Raw genomic sequence first — 20,275 nt, 5'->3', positions numbered from 1 at the left:
GATGTCTTTCATCTGCAATAAAAAGAATCCTCCTCTTGGAGAAGATGTGGATTTCTTTTGGAGAAAGGAGTATCAAGCAAGAGGTGCTCCTCATATACATATGTTGTTATGGATCAAGGACGCCCCCAAATTTGGAACAGATTCAGATGAAACTGTTTTGTCTTTCATTGAAGATTATGCTACATGTGCTCTTCCCAATAGCAGAGAAGATAAAAACTTAAAACAACAAGTCCTACGATTTCAAAGCCACAGGTGTGGAAAATACTGTTGACGAAAGTACAAGTCAAAGGATAAGTTCTATACCAAATGTCGTTTTGGATTTCCACGTCCTGTATTATCCAAAGGAAGAGTGAACAGTTTTATGTCAGCTATGCGCCATACCATCACAAGAAAGTCTCCGAAAAACACCTACAACTTAAGAAGAAGCGAAGAATCGAAATACATAAATGACTACAATCCAGTTATTTTATTCATGTGGAACGCTAACATGGATATTCAGTATGATGCGGACAATTCCATTGCTGTTGCTCGCTATGTAACGTCTTACTTTACTAAATCAGAAAAGACTGAATTGAAAGAAATGTGGGAAGAGATTTCTCACGAGAAGACTCTAAGTAAGAAATTATACAGTTTCAGTTTGAAGATGTTATCGCATCGTTAAATTGGAGCATATGAATGTTCAGATCGGTTATTATCTGCAAGTTTTTATTCCAAAAGTAGAAGAATCATTTGGGTGAGTCTAGGTCTTGGAGGAATGAGAAATCGGGTACTGAAATCTGTTCAAGACATTGAATATTTAGCAGAAAATGAACCAGAAAGTACAGATATTTTGAAAATGAATATGTTGGACACATACTACCCAATAGAAGTCATCATCTTGAGAACATGTGTCTCTATGAAGTGCTGCAAAACTACATTTTTAAACAGAATACTACAGAGAACATCAACGATGGAAAATATGCAGTGATTGGTTCCGAAGGATGTCTGGTGAAACAAAGGAAAGGAAATTTAATTAATCACAGGAAACTGAGTTGCGACACTGCTGACAAAAGGGAATTTTACTATTTAGCCCGTTTGCAAATGTTCAAACCATGGCGTTCAGAACTGGAATTACTTGGAGATTTTCCCAGCTATGAAGATTCATTTAATGCTTCTAAAGATAGCATACAATGAAGTGCTTTCGCAAATTATGTCAAAATGTTGAATGATGAAATTGATCAAGAAGCTACAATTGCAGCTGTGATTGCTAGAGACAGTTCTCAAGACAGTCAAAGTTCTGCTGCACTGAGTCAAGATCCACTAGGATAACCAATTGTTGAAAATGAAGCAGCGATTGCAATGAATGAGGTGGAAACAGCAATGTATCAAGCTCAAGAAGATGCAATACAGTTAGGAAACTTGGAAGAACAACTAAATGTTGAACAGAAACAAATATATCAGCAAGTGCAAGAGCAGATTGACCATGGATTACTTCATGAAAAGAGAGGGTGCTCATGTACATCATTTCAACCTATCCGTATGTATGTGTGTGGTCAAGCTGGAACAGGAAAAAGTTTCTTAATTAAAGTAATTACAAGTTATCTGCAAAAAACAACTGAGTCGCATTTGTCTTGTGTTGTCACTGCTCCAACTGGGTTGGCAGCACATAACATTAAAGGAATTACTTTAATGCTGCCAGTAGAGCATGAGAACAAATTGGAATACCACAAGCTATCTGGAGAAGCTTGTTGTGAAGTTTCAAGAGTCCTGAAGAAAATGAAACTTCTCATTATTGATGAGGTGAGCATGGTGTCTAACTTGATGCTTGCCTTTGTGCATTTAAGAATGCAGCAAATTCTTAAAACAGAGTATGACGTGTTATTTGGAGGAAAACACGTCATAGTTTTTGGAGATCTACTGCAACTGACTCCGGTAAAAGGACAACCGGTATTTAAAACACTAGCCCATGAAGATACCAGAAATTCTCTTGGCAGTGTTGGTAATGTGAACATTTGGACTCATTTTGAATACAAAGAACTGACAACAAATATGCGACAGGCAAATGATGCTGAATATGGAAGTATTCTTCAAGATATAAGAATTGGAATTCTTTCAAAATAAGGCAAACAAGCTTTGGAGAGTCGATTACTTTGCAATGTCTTTCCAAATGAAAATGCAGTTGCTGCAAAAGTGTACGTGGAAATTGCTAAAAATAAATCAGTGATTTGCTTAATGCCAACACTGCGCGAGTGTTCCATATTCAACGAAGAACTATTGAAACTGGAAAATGAAGAAATTGTAAAAATGGAAGCCATCGATAAAATACAGCATGAAGGAATCACTATTATTTTGACGGGAAAGTTGAGATGAAAACTGGATTGTTTAGAACAAAAAATATCTAAAACTACTGGTTTAGAAAACACACTATATGCGTGTGTAACCTGTCGGTTAATTTTAAGGCGTAATTTGGATGTAGAGAAAGGTTTAGTTAATGGTGCAATGGGTAAAGTGGTGGATTTTGTGAATTATCAGAAAAAAGAAGGAATTGAATTTTTAAAAATTAAATTTGATCAGATTGATGAAGTTAAAGAAATTGGTCGTTGTTCAGTTCGTTTTTTGCTTGTTAAAGATTGTTAAAGATGGCATATGTTGCTTTGTCGCGAGTCAGAACATTATCCGGTTTGTTTTTGATTGATTTTGATGAGACGAAGGTTACTGCAGATGCAAACTGTGTAAGAGAATATAATAGGTTAAGAAGGGTTTATGCTCCAAATTTAGGTCAATATCCTGTATTTGAAAAGTGTGTGGTTGGTCGAAAAAGAAGGTTAGAGAATATCTGTTCTGAAGGTGTCAAGAAGGGAAAAGAACAAGATAATGTTGTGATTGCAGGTAAAAAGAAATTGGACACTGTTGAAGAGATTGTTGGTTATCAGTTTAAAAATAGTTCAGGTGTCAACTGCTATGCTAATGTAGTGGTCAATGTTGTTTTTTATATGGATGGTTTGCGAGAACAAATTATGCAGAATCGGCAAAAAAGATTTTGTTCTCTGTTGCATTCTGTTTATGATAAGTTGACAACAGATACAAGTAAAATACAGTCTGTTTCAGATGTTCGTAGTCTTTTGGATGTGTGTTCTGGTTGTACACAATTTTCACAAAATATCCAACAAGATGCTCAGGAATTTTTAATGTATATGCTTACCATTTTTGAAAATGAAGGTGTAGAAATAGAAAATATTTTTGTCCTTTCTTACAAATGGGAACATCATTGTGAAAATTGCATGTATACATGTAGCACCAATGTAGACACTGAGAGATTTCTGTATTTAACATTACCAGATTGTAAATCAGTGTCTTTCAATAAATTAGTTAAAGGTGCAAATCAAAACATGGAGTGTAGCCAATGTAAATCAGAAATGTTATCCACATTATTCTTAACAAAATATAGAAAATACATAATTTTAATGATGCAACGTTATACAGCTGGCGGAAGAATATTGGATACTTTAATAAAGCAATTTGTAGCAGCACAACTATCAATATCAGGAAGGACTTTTGTAGCAATTGCTATAATTTTCCATGATGGTCCTTCCACCACATCTGGACATTACACTGCCTATCTAAAATGTGACAAAGGCTGGACACTTTGTAATGATTCCCAGTTGGTTTTTAAACAACGTTTGCCTAGGGAATTACAAAATTCCTACCTAATATTTTTAAAGTCAAAGTTTTAGGAAGATAACTCATTCTCTGAGGAATTTATTATTTTAATTTAATAGGACTACTATTGGACAATTTACATAAAGAAGGAGTGCAAAAATACCTTAAGGAAAGGTATATTTTTGAATTATGGACTTCTTGGTGGTCATTGATTCGGTGAATATTTTAAAGCGGCAATATTTACAGTTTTTATAAGTTAAAGTTATAAAATGTTGTAAGCCGTAAGCATTTCATATATGTGTGATTTGTATTTTCTGGTATTTTATTGAGAATAGCATGTTGGGTTTTTTTAACAATCTTTCTGATTGTTTTTTTTTTGCCCGCTGTTAAGTGATGAGTACGATTGAAATCACTATTTCTAGTGAAATTCAATATATTCTGAGAACAGCAAAAAAGGCAAACAAATTACTTTGTGAAAATTATGCTGTGTTGTAAAAAATGTATTATTACATGTTATAATTTTTTTTTCTTTTCTTTCACAGATCCAAATTTTAAAATAAGCAATTTATATTAATTTAGACTGCAATGAAAATCTGAAAAAAATGTATACCATTTTTTATTCCTATTACTGTGAAGGTAAGTTTAACTAAGTCTCAATATGCAGACTGAGGAGGTCTGCAAGAAGCTACAAAGTTGAAACACGTTTCTAAAAACACTCTGTTTATACCTATGTAGTTTTGAAATCTGACCATAATCAGATATGTGACCTGCAAAAAAAGAGATATGAGGGGTTCATAATATTTCCCATTGTACCTATTGAAGGACCGCAAACATTTCAATCATTCTTCTTTGAACATCTTTGCAGACAAAACTCTGTGCTTACCTTCTATCATTCGCAAGGAATTTTAAAACCGGCAAATGTCACTTTTGTAACATAGTTATTGCGCAAGACATTCTTTCATATTTACAAAGAGAGGAAAAGGCACTCTGTGTACTTTTTCTACTCCATGTAAATACAACCTCATCATACACACCACTTTGCGTTGAAAGGGTGTTCTATAAGTGTTGTTGTGCATGATTGCACTGAATACTCATAGAACCAGACACATCTCTAGATTTATCATAAATCATAAATCTCGATATGTATGTGAATGCTGCACCATTCTAAAATTGGTGTAGGAAAACACAACAAGGAGAATTGTTTTCATTTCTCCACATTTTTATATCTTCAATGCATGCTAAAATGTTCAGCATACATTGAAGGAGAAAAATGCATTTTCTCATTGTTTTTGTGCAGGAAGGTGTGTCTTCCTGCAGAAAAAGAAACAGCACATGACACAGATATCCTTGCACTATGGTGCAAGGGTGCCTGTGTCACCACATGGCTGCAGTTTAAGCAGCCGTGCAGAGAGAAGCATAGATTGGCAACATATTTATGTACATATGTTGCATCCCTGTACTTCGGAAGTACTACAGCACACTGCAGTTAAAGAGGTTACGGTGTGATGCTGCAGCACTTCCTCATAGTTCTGCACTTATACATTCACCATACGCTACTAATGCATTCATTCACTCAATTACGTACTACACATACAGTCATCTAAACTTTCACACACTAACAAAGAAATGTAGCTCTTTTTTTAAACCAGGAAAGTTAGTTCTAAGAAGAACTTATTTTTTTTCTTCTTTCATATATTTTTTTGGGGTTTTTCCAACGACTTTGTGATTTTTTTGGTTTTTCTGGAAAAACAAAACAAAAAACAAAACAGGAGGAACAAAACAATGAACTTCAGGGGAAAAAAAAAAAACTAGCAATGGTGACTTTCTTGCCGGCGGCAGATCAGATCGATCGACTGCTCCCTGTAGCACAAAGTCGCATTGCACTTTTAAAAATTGAAATTGAGAACGGATGTCCAAGTTTTGGGCTGACGGATGCACTCTTGAAGTGCTCGGCTACGATGAGGTGGAAGGCGCAGGAGCAGGAGTGTCTCTCATCCGTACGGAATTCTTCTTGAGCAAGATTGACTGGATGAAGGGTCCGTAGGTGCTTCATCATGCTGTCCCGCATGAGTATTTCTTTGTCTGATCCCCTCGAGACAGCACTTTTTTACAAATCTTGCACGTGACCAAGGTGGCACTGGTCTTCGTTTGTCGCTCGGGAAAAGTAAAACATTTCCACACCACTGAAGAAAAACGTGGTGTGCGTGGTGGCTCCTCCAAAAATTCATTCTCAGATGTATGAGGAGATGCAGGTGATGCCTGCTGCCCTGAAGCCATTGTTAGGAGAAAAAAGTTAGAGCTAAGTGTAAACTTAGTCCAAAAAATCTTCTTCTCTGCAAAGAGATGCTCCTCCAAAGAAGGTGAAAGAAGAATGATTGAAATGGGTGGGGTCTTTCAATAGTTAGAACAGGAAGTGTAATGAACCAATCAAATCTCTTTTTTTGCAGGTCACATGGGATCCGCGCACCCTGCGCTTACGCAGCACGCACCCAGCGCACCCAGCGCACATCCGCGAAATTAAATTAAAAAGAAATATAGGATTAGATGTAAAAATATATTACTTTTAAGACTAGTTTAGAGTTTGTCTTCAATTAATATTCACATGAAATACATATATATATTTTTTTTAAATGTTAAATATTTCGCGGGATCCGCGCACCTACCGCATCATACACGCATATGACGCATCGCGGAAGCGCGTAAACGTCGCGTTACGTACATCGAACGTGTTGCGTATTGGCTGGGAGTCGCGTGCCGGTTGCATTGCGATCACGCACTAAACACATACCCAACGCATACCATGCGCGGATGCTATCGCGTAGGGATGGAGAACGGTGTGCATAGGGTGCGCGGATCCAAAAAACATGGAAAAAAATATATACAATAAAGTTTTGAACATATAGTTAAAAAAATATTTTTAAAAATATGTTATGTTATGTTATGTTAGTGCTATTTGTATTGCGCACGGCTGCTCCAGCGAAGGAGCGTCCCGGCGCACCGACAAGGTGGCGAACACAACACAACTGGGAAACAGAAATAATTATTAAGAAATTGGGGGGTGAAGGATTTAACAAAGCTCAGAAAATAAATGAGTTTTAGCGGCCTTGCGGAAGGAGAGCAGGTCACCAAAGGTCCGGAGTTTCAAAGGGAGAGCGTTCCAGAGTGCGGCTGCCCGCACCTTAAAAGAGCGACCCCCCACCCGACTGAGTTTGAACCGAGGGGCTACCGCTAATTCTTGGTCTAGTGAGCGCAGAGTGCGGCCCGGGATGTAAGGGCGCAAGAGTTGGTGCAGTAAGGGAGGTGATAGGCCCTTCAGAATTTTAAAGGAAAGGCACAAAACTTTAAAGTGGATCCGCTGCCTAACGGGTAACCAATGCAAGGCTCGCAAAGATTGACCGGCCGAGCAAAACCTAGGAAGACCTATGATCGCTCTGGCCGCAGCGTTCTGCACTCTTTGAAGTCGGGTTAACTCAGCCTGGTTTAATCCTATAAAAAGGGAGCTGGCATAGTCCAACCGTGCCAAAACCGTTGCTTGCACCACCAATTGACGAGTTGCGGCATCGAAGTATTTAAGGGCAGGGCGCAAATTGCGCAGGATGCCGAAGCAGCAAGCCGCCGTCCTGTTGGTGTGGCCAACGAAGTTGAGGGAAGGGTCCAGCCAAACACCAAGGTTTTTGATCTCCGCAACCGGAGTGGGGGTCGGCCCCAGCTCAGAGGGCCACCAAGTATCTCCCCATAGGTCCGTCCGCTTCCCAAAGATCATCACCTCCGTTTTTTTGGCGTTTAGTTGGAGACAGTTGGACGTCATCCAACCAGCCACCGCCCTGAGTCCTTCTCTGAATCTTGGGGCATCCACCCCAGAGTCCCCGCTGATCGTGACCGCTAGCTGGGTGTCATCTGCGTACGACACCATGGTCATACCACAGAGCTTCACAACCTCAGCCAGCGGCCTCACGTAGATGTTAAACAACGTGGGGCTCAGTGAGGAACCCTGTGGGACCCCAAGAGACAGAGGATGACATTTGGACTGGTAGGGCGGGGACGCCACACAGAAGGAACGATCCCTGAGAAACGAACGGAACCACTGGTGTGCAGTGCCGATCACCCCTATCTCCTCAAGACGTTGCAGGAGAATATCATGGGAGACCGTGTCAAAGGCGGCGCTTAGGTCTAACAAAACAAGCGCCGCCGTTTGACCTGCATCCAGAACTACCCGAAGGTGCTCGACCATAGATAACAGTGCTGTCTCCGTACTGTGGCCAGCCCGAAAACCATTCTGGGTATCGTCCAGAATGTTGGCACGCAACAGATGACCAGAGAGGGCGATGTTGACATGCGCCTCCGCGAGTTTGGCTGGCCACGGGAGAAGTGAAATCGGGCGGTAGTTCTCCGATTTTGTAGGGTCGAGAGATGGTTTTTTCAAAATGGGCATTACTACCGCATGCTTCCATTTCAAAGGCACTTGGCCTGATGATAGCGACGTGTTGATTAAGTCGCAAACCGGGCGAGCAAAAACCTGGTCTCTGAACATAGGTGGCTTGAGCGGGTCGTCCGGCGACCCCGACTTAACTCGGAGAGCCAAGGCCGTGTAAGACTCCAAAGAGAGAGAGGGGAGAGAGTCTAGCACCACCTGATCCAACCGGATGGGAGGCCCCATACTGGTTTGTGCAGTGGAGGAGGGGAAGGCCCTATATATGGTCTGGACCTTCTCCAGGAAAAAAGCCGCCAGCGCTTCACAATGAGTATTGGAGCTGATGGAGTTACCGGCCGGCTTCCTTGCCACAAGGTCTTTAAGGGCCTTAAAGATGGTTTTAACAGGATTCCCACTATTGCGAAACTCCAGAGCGTAGTATTCAGCCCGGGTTCTACAAACCGCGCGGTGATAAGACTTGACCGCAGCCATATACAGGGTTTTTTTGCTGCTGTCATACCTCTTCCTCCAGTCTCTCTCTGCACGTCTGCAGACACTTTTCAGAGCCCTCAGATTGCCATCATACCAGGGACTGGGGGCGCGGGAGCCACACTTACTGGAAACCATCGGGATAAGGGAGTCGAGGGCCCTGGTTACCCAACCGCAGAAATGGTCATAACCAGACTCCACGTTCTCCACTGCACCCAGTGGGTCGTCAGTGAGAAGGCGGTGGAGATCTTCCGCCTTTAATTTGCTCCAGCGCCGTCTGGGCATGGCTCGCAGTGGCACCTTAAGTGGGGCTTCATCAAGACTACAGTGAATGGTCACGAGTGAATGGTCTGACCAGGTCAGGGGGAGGGGGGGGGCCACTGTAACCCCTTCTAAGTTAGAAAAAAAGGGGTCCAGAGTGTGGCCACCACTATGAGTGGGGTCCGAGACCAGCTGGAACAGTTGAAGGGCCTCAAGGTCCGCCACCATCCCTCCCACAGAAGAAAGACACAAAGTGTCAAAATGGAGATTCAAATCACCAATGATAGAAAAATTGGCAGACCCTACTGCTAGTGAACTAACCGCCTCAGGGAGAGCCTCTCGAAATGCCACTGAGCTACCAGGTGGACGGTAAATCAGCAATCCTGACAAGGTAAAATGCGGAGTAACCGCAACCTTGAACAGGGCGCTTTCGCAGCCCGTGATGTTCTGCACACTCCAGGCGCAAGAATAGCACGATTTAACAGCAAGAGCGACGCCACCCCCTCTCGAAGAGCGGTTGAGCGTGTAGATGGAATACTCAACAGGGAACGCCAGATTCAATACCGTAGAATCGGTGTCTTGCAGCCATGTCTCTGTCAGACAAAAGATGTCAGGGGGGTCATTGTCCACAAGATCAGCAATATCCTGATAATGCTTGACCACCGATCTGACGTTTAAATTCCAGATGGTGAGATGTCGCGAAGAGACCTTACTGCTTATGGCAGGCTGCACTATACAAGACCCCAAACAGGAAGGGGCTTCGAGTAGCCAGCCGCCACAAGCACAGCGATGGCGATAAAAAAATATGTTTGAGAAACCCAATAAAAACAAATAATATTTTTTAATTTATAAAAGATTTAAATGAAAAAATAGGTTAAAAAAATAGTGTTAAAAAAGAATTTCAAAAAAACATAATTAATTAAATTGACACACTGAAATTGAAAAATATAGAAATCCAATGAAAATCATTAAACATGATATCTTTAGAGATAAGTTATAGATAGGAATTAGCATTTAAAAAACCTTTGAAATTCATTGAAAAAATCAAAGGTTGCAGGGGCGTTATAGTTAGGAATTGGCATTTAAAAAACCTTGGAAATTCACTGAAAAAACCATAGGTTTCAGGGGCGTTTTAGTTAGCTGGACATTTCCCTCGTACAAAACCCTAGAAATTCCCCCTTTATAGTTAGTTCAGCTAACTATAACTCGCGCCCCCGCAATGCACTGCTGATAACGTCACATATTACATCACTCATGACATGGTCAGTGACATCACTCATGACATCACTAATGACATCTGAAATGACATCACTGATGATATAACTGATGACGTCATCCAGTGAGTGTGTGTTTCTGTAAATTTTAAATATGTTTAATATATATATAGGGAAAAACCTATGGAAGAATGAGTGGGTGTATAAGTGTGTGAATGGATGATTTAGTAGGTGCGTGACTGACTCTATTAGTGAGTCATTAAACATATCTTACTACAGACTAGTGACTAAATTGTGTGAATGTCTGTATCTGTCTGTCTGTTGGTGTATAAGCGGCTGCATGGTTTTGTGACTAGCTAATGAGTGTCTCTATGGGTTATTGATTGGTTGTCCGAGTATCTGTATGGGTGCCTGAGTGTTTGTGTGGGTGGGGTGTATGTGACTCTGTGCATACATGTGTGAGTGGGTGATTCTATGGGTGCATGGTTTTAAGAGTGCATCTGTGATGGACTTTATGGTTGGGTGAGTGTATGTATGGGTGTGTTAGTGATTGATTGTATATCTCAGTGGTACATGTGTGAGTAACTACATATGTTAAAGGCAGTATATATGTGTGTAAGAGTATATAAGTGGGTATATGTGAGAGTGTGTGATTGTGAGAGTGGCTGTATGGATGAGTGTGTGCTTGTATCAGTGATTGTATAAGAGCGTAAGAATGTGGTACTATTTTTATGAGTAAGTGAACTTGTGTGTGTATAACTGCATAGGTGAGTAAATGGGAGTGTGATTAATTATTTGCATGACTGACTAGGTGTGAGAGTACCTCTATGGATGATTGGTGGTGTGTGAGTGTCTATGTAGGTGTATAAATGCATATGATAGTCCTGTACTGAGTGACTGTAAGTATGAGTGACTGTACATGTGAGTGAGTGGATGTGTGTGTAGATCTATGAGTCAATGAGTGGGTATGTAGTTATTGGTATTGGAGTATCTATGGTTTTGAGAATGGACGTCTGAAATTTTGATTGAGTATATCAAAGGGTGTGAGAAGATGCACTAATTTATCACATGGATGACGTCATCAGTGATGTCATCAGTGATGTCATCAGTGATGTCACTGACCATGTCATGAGTGATGTAATATGTGACGTCATCAGCAGTGCATTGCGGGGGCGCGAGTTATAGTTAGCGGAACTATCTATAACGGGGGAATTTCTAGGGTTTTGCACGAGGGAAATGTCCAGCTAACTATAACGCCCTCGAAACCTATGGTTTTTTCAGTGAATATATATATATATATATATATATTACCTACTGGCGGTCGCCAGTAGGTAGTTATAGTTAGGACCACGTTTCCATAGGAAATCCGCAACATTCTATTTTGAATAACTTTGGCGCCGGTCGACGAATCCTCACGAATTTTTCAAAATAGGTGGGGCGCTACGCTCCGCTCCTACCCTGAAAGTCTCGGGGGGATTCGTCAAGCGGGGGCTGAGATAAAAGGGGGGTCCCAAAACGCGTTTTTCCCATGCATTTTTCCATAGGACCTTTAGACAGGGCTACAGCCCGAACGGCTGAACAGAATTACTAGAAATTTGGCAGAGAGGTAGTCCTCAGGTCAAGGAAGTGCCTTTTGTAGGTTTGGTGTAAATCTGTTCAGTAGATTTTGAGAAAATAGCCTTTAAAACAATATATACATCTGAGCCAGCGTACGGTGCGCTTACGGTACGCTTACCGTACGCGTACGTTGGCGTGCGCGAGCGCGATTCTGATTGGCTCTTAGATCTTAGTAAACATTCGAATCGGCCGAAACCAGGAAGCGGCGGCCGCCATTTTCTCTCTCGCACTGAGAGTGATTTTTAAAATATAAATCCCAAAATCATGTAAAGGGGCTGTTTAGACAGCTCCCACACACATAGCCATGTTGAGGGAGTCCCCAAAGATCCCCCAAGGCCAAAAACGGAATTTTTATTTTTTCGGTAATTTTACCGATTACGCTTACCGTACGTGTACGGTAAAAAACTTTAAAAAAAAAAAAATTATCCACACTCTCTCCACCCCGTGTGCAATTGGTGCCCGCAGGGAACCAATTGTGCATGGCTTATAACTGCTGAGATAAACTAAAATATTTAAAAAAAAATAAAGAAAAAAAAAATTATCCACACTCTCTCCACCCCGTGTGCAAATGGTGCCCGAAGGGCACCATTTGTGCATGGCTTATAAAATATACGAAAAATTAAAATATTACCTTTCAAAACGAAGTGCATCATATGTCCTCCATGTGCGCACGGTGCGCGAAGCGCATCGTGCGTACATGGCCCATCTAGCGTAACGTTGGCACGCGGTGCGCGTAGCGCACCGCGTGCCCACCGTGCGTGCACGGCACTAACTGCGTAAAGTGGGCGCGCGGTGCGCAAAGCGCACCGCGTGCTCACTGTGCGCGAAGCGCACCGTGCGCGCACGGAACAAACTGCGTTAAGTGGGCGCGCACGCCACGAATGGCGTAAAGTAACTTAGCATTTAAAAAACCGTACAAATTCACTGAAAAAACCATAGGTTTCACACACGTTATAGTTAGGAATTAGCATTTAAAAAACCTTGCAAATTCACTGAAAAAAACATAGGTTTCACACATGTTATAGTTAGCGGAAATTTTACTGATAAAAAACCAATGAAATTCCCCCGTTATAGTTAGTGCAGGCAACTACAACTCACGCGACCGCAATCTTCTGCTGATGACATATGTGTCTTTATGAAAAAAAAATATTTGTAATATATGTATAGCTAAAAATGTATGGAAGAAGACATGGGCAAATAAGTGTCTAAATACAGTATTAGCATCAGCAGAGGATTGCAGTCGCGTGAGTTATAGTTGCCTGCACTAACTATAACGGGGGAATTTCATTGGTTTTTTATCAGTAAAATTTCCGCTAACTATAACATGTGTGAAACCTATGGTTTTTTCAGTGAATATATATATATATATATATATATATATATATATATATATATATATATATATATATATATATATATATATATATATATATATATAATTTTATTTTTACCTACGGGCTGTGTTAGGGCAGGGCGTGACTGGGTTACAGGGGAAGGAGTGGTTTGCACACTCCAAGTGTGCATGACTGCTTGGCCTGCCCTCTTGGGCCGGCCAAAGAGTCATGCTCACTTTGCATGTTTACCACCAGGATGTAATGCACAGCCTGGTGAGGAACATGCCCAGCCTCCCATTTCCCTTCTGAGCGACGAACCACTGCATTGCAGCATTGTGATTGCCTTAGGGGAGGGAGCCTGTGTGCTTCCATCCGCTACCGAAGCAGAGGAGAAGGTGGCGTGTGAAGGGACCAAAGTGGAGAGACGTGGCCGGCAAAAGGTAAGTGTTTTTTTATTTTGTTTTTTGTCTCCCCGCCTTCCTCCCCCCACCCCATCATCCATGTTTCCTGCAAGCTGCCACTGCCTACGGCAAAATATTGTAAATGAGGCCCACAATTCATGCTGACCGCCGTGCACTAAACATTATTCAATGTCCCTTTTCTTCCCAGTGCATTCTGGCAAGCCTGTCACTATTCTATTCAAGTGGTGTTAGCTCACAGAGAGAGCCAATACAGCAGGGCACGATACCTTAGATTACTGTCATAAAGATTTATCAGGTATCTGCTCACTGTGCGCGAAGCGCACCGTGCGCGCACGGAACAAACTGCGTTAAGTGGGCGCGCACGCCACGAATGGCGTAAAGTAACTTAGCATTTAAAAAACCGTACAAATTCACTGAAAAAACCATAGGTTTCACACACGTTATAGTTAGGAATTAGCATTTAAAAAACCTTGCAAATTCACTGAAAAAAACATAGGTTTCACACATGTTATAGTTAGCGGAAATTTTACTGATAAAAAACCAATGAAATTCCCCCGTTATAGTTAGTGCAGGCAACTACAACTCACGCGACCGCAATCTTCTGCTGATGACATATGTGTCTTTATGAAAAAAAAATATTAGTAATATATGTATAGCTAAAAATGTATGGAAGAAGACATGGGCAAATAAGTGTCTAAATACAGTATTAGCATCAGCAGAGGATTGCAGTCGCGTGAGTTATAGTTGCCTGCACTAACTATAACGGGGTAATTTCATTGGTTTTTTATCAGTAAAATTTCCGCTAACTATAACATGTGTGAAACCTATGGTTTTTTCAGTGAATATATATATATATATATATATCGCCAAAACAAAGGGACCCAAAATTCCGGGGCACACTGGCAGCGGGTGCTCTGCATACGGGCCGGATCCAGGCCCCAAAATTCAAACGTAAATCCAAAGATGCGGCACTCAGGGAAGAGATTTTTCAAAAGTGAATTTATTTGCCAAACAGCTCCACCAACGCGTTTCAGCCAACAAGGCCTTGGTCACGGTCAGTGAGTCCTTTCTCTATTGCACCTTATATACATCCACTAGATCGTAATGTTGCATTGTGGGTGATGTAGTGCATTTAAAAACCAAAAGTGTGTATAGATCCAGAAGGGTACTCAAATTCGACTGTTAAATAACAGGAAAAGAGAATTTCAACTGAGTTACGGTCTAGTACCAGACATTTCATATAAGTTTGAATTATAGTGCTAGTAGAAAAACGATAAGTGACATTACTATCATGATATCTGACAGTGTAGATTACATGCTCAAGTAATTGTATAGTACAATTATTATATAAGTGGCATAATTAATGTAAAATGCAAAGGTTTCAAAGTCCTATGTTTTCTAGGGCGGAAGTAGAAAAAGGAGGAACACAAACAAGAAGAGAAAGCAAGTTAGTTGAGAGAGTAGAGGTCCCAATCAGGTTCATCGGAGATCAACAACTTCATCATGTAACGGGACTTTATTCCAGGTGTACATAAAGTTCTTCGTCATTATTCATGCCTCGCGGGTTCTTCGTTTTGAGTTTAATTATGTAGCGTGATTCAAGTTGGCGAAGTTTCCTGATTCTATTGCCACCTCGCTCATTCACTGGGATGGTGTCAATCCCATAGTAACACATTGATCTCCAGTCCCCCTTCTGGCAGAGTATCATGTGTTTAGCAGTTGCGTAGGCGATGTCTTTATTTTTCACTGCTCGAATGTGTTCAAGAATACGCTTTTTTAGTGGGCAGATGGTGCTCCCCACATATTGCTGTCCACAGGTGCATTCAATGACGTAGATCACGAATTTGGTGTTGCAAGTTATTCTTGTCCTTATTGTTACAATGTTTCCGTTAGGCTCTGTAATAGTTCTTGTGTTTTTGCCAATCTTGCATGCCTTGCACGAATTGCATTTAGTAAACCCATTTTGTTTTTCCGTTAGCCAAGTTGTTTCTTCTTTTTGTACAAAATGGCTTTTGACAAGCATATCCCTGAGAGATTTGGTTTTCCTGTATGTAACAGTTGGTTTGGTGCCAACTAGTTTTCCTATGTCTGGATCTTTCATGATTAGGTGCCAATGTTTTCTGATTTTGCCCATGATGGTGCTGCTTTCTTTACTGTAGGTAGTTACAAATCTCGGTATTTGTTTTTCATCTTCAGGTATTGGTGTCATTTTGGGTATTAGGGTCTCTGCTCGGCTCTTTTTGTCAATTCTTTTTTTGTTTTTCTTGAGAGTGGGTTCTGAGTAACCTCTTTCTCTGAACCTTTCCATGGATTCGTGAATTTTGTCTTCGGCATCTTCTGGTTTAGAGCAGTTCCGTTTTAATCGCATAAATTCCCCATAGGGAATACTGTCCAGAAGGGGCTTGGGGTGGAAGCTGGTTCCGTGCAGGATACTGTTTGTTGCTGTTTCCTTTCTGTATAATGTAGAGTGAATCTGATCGTTCTCAATGTAGATCAGAGTGTCCAGGAAAGGGATTTCGGACCTGCTCATACTGTATGTAAAGGATAGGCCGATTTCATTGTTGTTCAGTTTCTCAAAATACTTTTTGAAATCTTCATCTGTGCCATTCCAAATTAAAAACAGATCGTCGATGTAACGAACCCATAAAACAGTCTTTTCTAGTTCTTCCTGGTTGTCAAGATTCCACGCAATAGTTTTCTCCCACCATCCCATGGTGATATTGGCGTAGTTTACAGAGAAGGAAATGCCCATGGCTGTTCCGCACATTTGTTTGAACAGTTCCTTATTGAAACAAAAAATGTTGTTCGTAAGACACATTTCGATCATGCTGAGAAGCATTTGAGTGTGTTTTTTTTCCGTGATTTTCCTTTGTCTCAAAAAGTAATTGCATGCTTCCAGACCCACCTCATGTCGTATAGATGTGTATAATGAAACCGCATCTATGGTGATTAGCAGAAACTGATTGTTCCAGGATATCCCATTCAAGACACGCAGGAAGTCTCCGGTGTCCCTAATGTAGGAGCTCATGCTGCGGGCTATTGGAGCAAGGAAGTGGTCCACATATTCTGATACGTTCTCAAACATAGAGTCACATGAGGACACGATCGGTCTGCCCGGTGGATGGTGTAGGGTTTTGTGGATTTTAGGCAGAAAGTATATAGTAGGAATAGTAGGGAATTCGTTCGTCATGAATTTCAATTCCTCTGCGCTAATTAGGTTTTCGTTGTGCCATTTGGTTAGTTTTTCATTAAGGTTCTTAATCATTGTGTTCATTGGATTAGTAGTAATCCTGTTGTAATTTGAGGTATTGTTCAATTGTCTGTATGCTTCGTTCAGGTAATCTTCAGTGTTTAGAAGTACTGTATTGCCGCCTTTATCCGCCGGTTTTATTATCAGATTTTTATTTTGCATCAGGTTTTTGATTGCTTCTCGTTCTTTTTTGCTCATGTTCTCTCTGTTTGTAACATTCCTGGTAGTTGTAATTTTATCCAGTTCTTCAATTACTGCCTCGCTAAATTGGTCGAAGCGATTTCCAGGTGGTAAGACAGGGCAATACTTTGATTTCTTCTTAAGTCCGCTGTCTGGTCTTTTGTCTGTTTCTATTGCCAGGTGTTCAAGAAGTTGTTCCTCAGTCATCTCATCATCATTTAGGTCAAATAAGAGATCAAAGATATTTTTTAAATCAGTTGCTTGGTCAATACTTAGCATGGGTTCCTGGTTTGGAGGAGATTCATCATTAGATATCTGTACGTTCATCATCTCTTTGGAGGCTTTGTTTGCGTGGATTTTAGCAAGTTTCAGTTTACGAATATATTTATACAGATCTATCCTCACTTGAGTATGGTCAAAATGACTTTCTGGGCAGAAAGATAATCCTTTGTTTAGTGCGGATTCTTCTTCAGGTGTGAGTACATGTTTAGAAAGGTTAATGATCAGGTTGACATTGTGTGTTTTTATTTTCGGTTCCGAAGCGAATATTGTCTTTTTCCGCTTAGCGCGTCTGGTTTTTCTAGTACTTGTGAGGGGTGTTCTCCCCTTCCTCGTCCGCGGTTTTGGTTTCTTCCGCGGCCTCTTCCTCGTGTCAAGGTCTGATCTACATGCATCAGCCGCATTTCCTCTAAAAAATTCGTTTTTGGGCCAGGTGTTACTCCAGTGTTAGATTCTCCTTCACTAAGGTCTGATTCCCCTTCAGTTGTGCTGTCTGTTGATCTTGGAATCTGTGCGGGGTAATTTTTCTTTAAAGTTTCGAACCTTTTAGCAAAAGTGAGGATTCTTCCATAACGATAGTCTTGTTCGTCTCGTATAAATTTTCGTTTTTTTCGTTCCTGAATTTCATTCTCGTATTTTTCCAGTCTTGACTCCATGTCTTTGCGTAATTTTGTAACTTCCTCCAAGTTTGAATGTGCTTGTATCAATGTCTCTAATTCTTCAAGATGTTTTGTTATTTCCAGCAAGTCGATGTTTGCGTGTTTAATTAAGATGCGCATCATGTTCATGGAACATTGGGCGTTATTTTCTGCCCACTCTTCCAGTAGTTCAATTTTAGTATCAGGATGTGTTGGCATTGTGAAGATACGAAGTCCTCTAGGGACTCGTTTGACTTCTATATAATTCTCAAGTGCAAGTATCTCCCAACTTTTGTTGATTTCCCTCTTGTATAGTCTCTCCATTTTATTGAATTGTTGTTTGATAGTAAGATCAGCCGGTGATGTCGTTACTCTGGAGGTAACGTCCTCTGTCTGTTCCGTGGGTTCCGTCACTTTAAATAAAGTTGCCGCTGTCATCGCTCGTTTTCCTTTGCGAGCTTCCATTTTTACAATTCCTGTTTTATTTAAGTCGAAAAAAACACACTGGAGCTGTGTGTGAATTGTGGCATATATTGCTATGGTCTCTTTCCCAATGTGTCTGTGAGGAGGCTCCCGCTGTATAGGTATACAGATCGGGTCGTGTGCGTCCTACAACAAACAAACAGTCGCTTCGAGAAGTGCGCTATGTATCAGGCAGATGTCACTCACCCTGACGAAGACTCCCGTGCGGGCGGCGTCCTCCGACTCCGTCCTACGGCGCTTGCTCACAGGGCGAGTTGCTTTCATCCAACGTGGAGACGTGCACTCTCGGGTGCTCCCAGGTCAGTTAATCGCCAAAACAAAGGGACCCAAAATTCCGGGGCACACTGGCAGCGGGTGCTCTGCATACGGGCCGGATCCAGGCCCCAAAATTCAAACGTAAATCCAAAGATGCGGCACTCAGGGAAGAGATTTTTCAAAAGTGAATTTATTTGCCAAACAGCTCCACCAACGCGTTTCAGCCAACAAGGCCTTGGTCACGGTCAGTGAGTCCTTTCTCTATTGCACCTTATATACATCCACTAGATCGTAATGTTGCATTGTGGGTGATGTAGTGCATTTAAAAACCAAAAGTGTGTATAGATCCAGAAGGGTACTCAAATTCGACTGTTAAATAACAGGAAAAGAGAATTTCAACTGAGATGCGGTTTCATTATACACATCTATACGACATGAGGTGGGTCTGGAAGCATGCAATTACTTTTTGAGACAAAGGAAAATCACGGAAAAAAAACACACTCAAATGCTTCTCAGCATGATCGAAATGTGTCTTACGAACAACATTTTTTGTTTCAATAAGGAACTGTTCAAACAAATGTGCGGAACAGCCATGGGCATTTCCTTCTCTGTAAACTACGCCAATATCACCATGGGATGGTGGGAGAAAACTATTGCGTGGAATCTTGACAACCAGGAAGAACTAGAAAAGACTGTTTTATGGGTTCGTTACATCGACGATCTGTTTTTAATTTGGAATGGCACAGATGAAGATTTCAAAAAGTATTTTGAGAAACTGAACAACAATGAAATCGGCCTATCCTTTACATACAGTATGAGCAGGTCCGAAATCCCTTTCCTGGACACTCTGATCTACATTGAGAACGATCAGATTCACTCTACATTATACAGAAAGGAAACAGCAACAAACAGTATCCTGCACGGAACCAGCTTCCACCCCAAGCCCCTTCTGGACAGTATTCCCTATGGGGAATTTATGCGATTAAAACGGAACTGCTCTAAACCAGAAGATGCCGAAGACAAAATTCACGAATCCATGGAAAGGTTCAGAGAAAGAGGTTACTCAGAACCCACTCTCAAGAAAAACAAAAAAAGAATTGACAAAAAGAGCCGAGCAGAGACCCTAATACCCAAAATGACACCAATACCTGAAGATGAAAAACAAATACCGAGATTTGTAACTACCTACAGTAAAGAAAGCAGCACCATCATGGGCAAAATCAGAAAACATTGGCACCTAATCATGAAAGATCCAGACATAGGAAAACTAGTTGGCACCAAACCAACTGTTACATACAGGAAAACCAAATCTCTCAGGGATATGCTTGTCAAAAGCCATTTTGTACAAAAAGAAGAAACAACTTGGCTAACGGAAAAACAAAATGGGTTTACTAAATGCAATTCGTGCAAGGCATGCAAGATTGGCAAAAACACAAGAACTATTACAGAGCCTAACGGAAACATTGTAACAATAAGGACAAGAATAACTTGCAACACCAAATTCGTGATCTACGTCATTGAATGCACCTGTGGACAGCAATATGTGGGGAGCACCATCTGCCCACTAAAAAAGCGTATTCTTGAACACATTCGAGCAGTGAAAAATAAAGACATCGCCTACGCAACTGCTAAACACATGATACTCTGCCAGAAGGGGGACTGGAGATCAATGTGTTACTATGGGATTGACACCATCCCAGTGAATGAGCGAGGTGGCAATAGAATCAGGAAACTTCGCCAACTTGAATCACGCTACATAATTAAACTCAAAACGAAGAACCCGCGAGGCATGAATAATGACGA

The sequence above is a fragment of the Triturus cristatus genome, chromosome 3_2 (genome assembly GCF_964204655.1).
Source record: "Triturus cristatus chromosome 3_2, aTriCri1.1, whole genome shotgun sequence".
Lineage (NCBI taxonomy): Eukaryota > Metazoa > Chordata > Amphibia > Caudata > Salamandridae > Triturus > Triturus cristatus.
The sequence above is the reverse complement of the archived record's forward strand: the minus strand, read 5'-3'. Positions refer to the sequence as shown.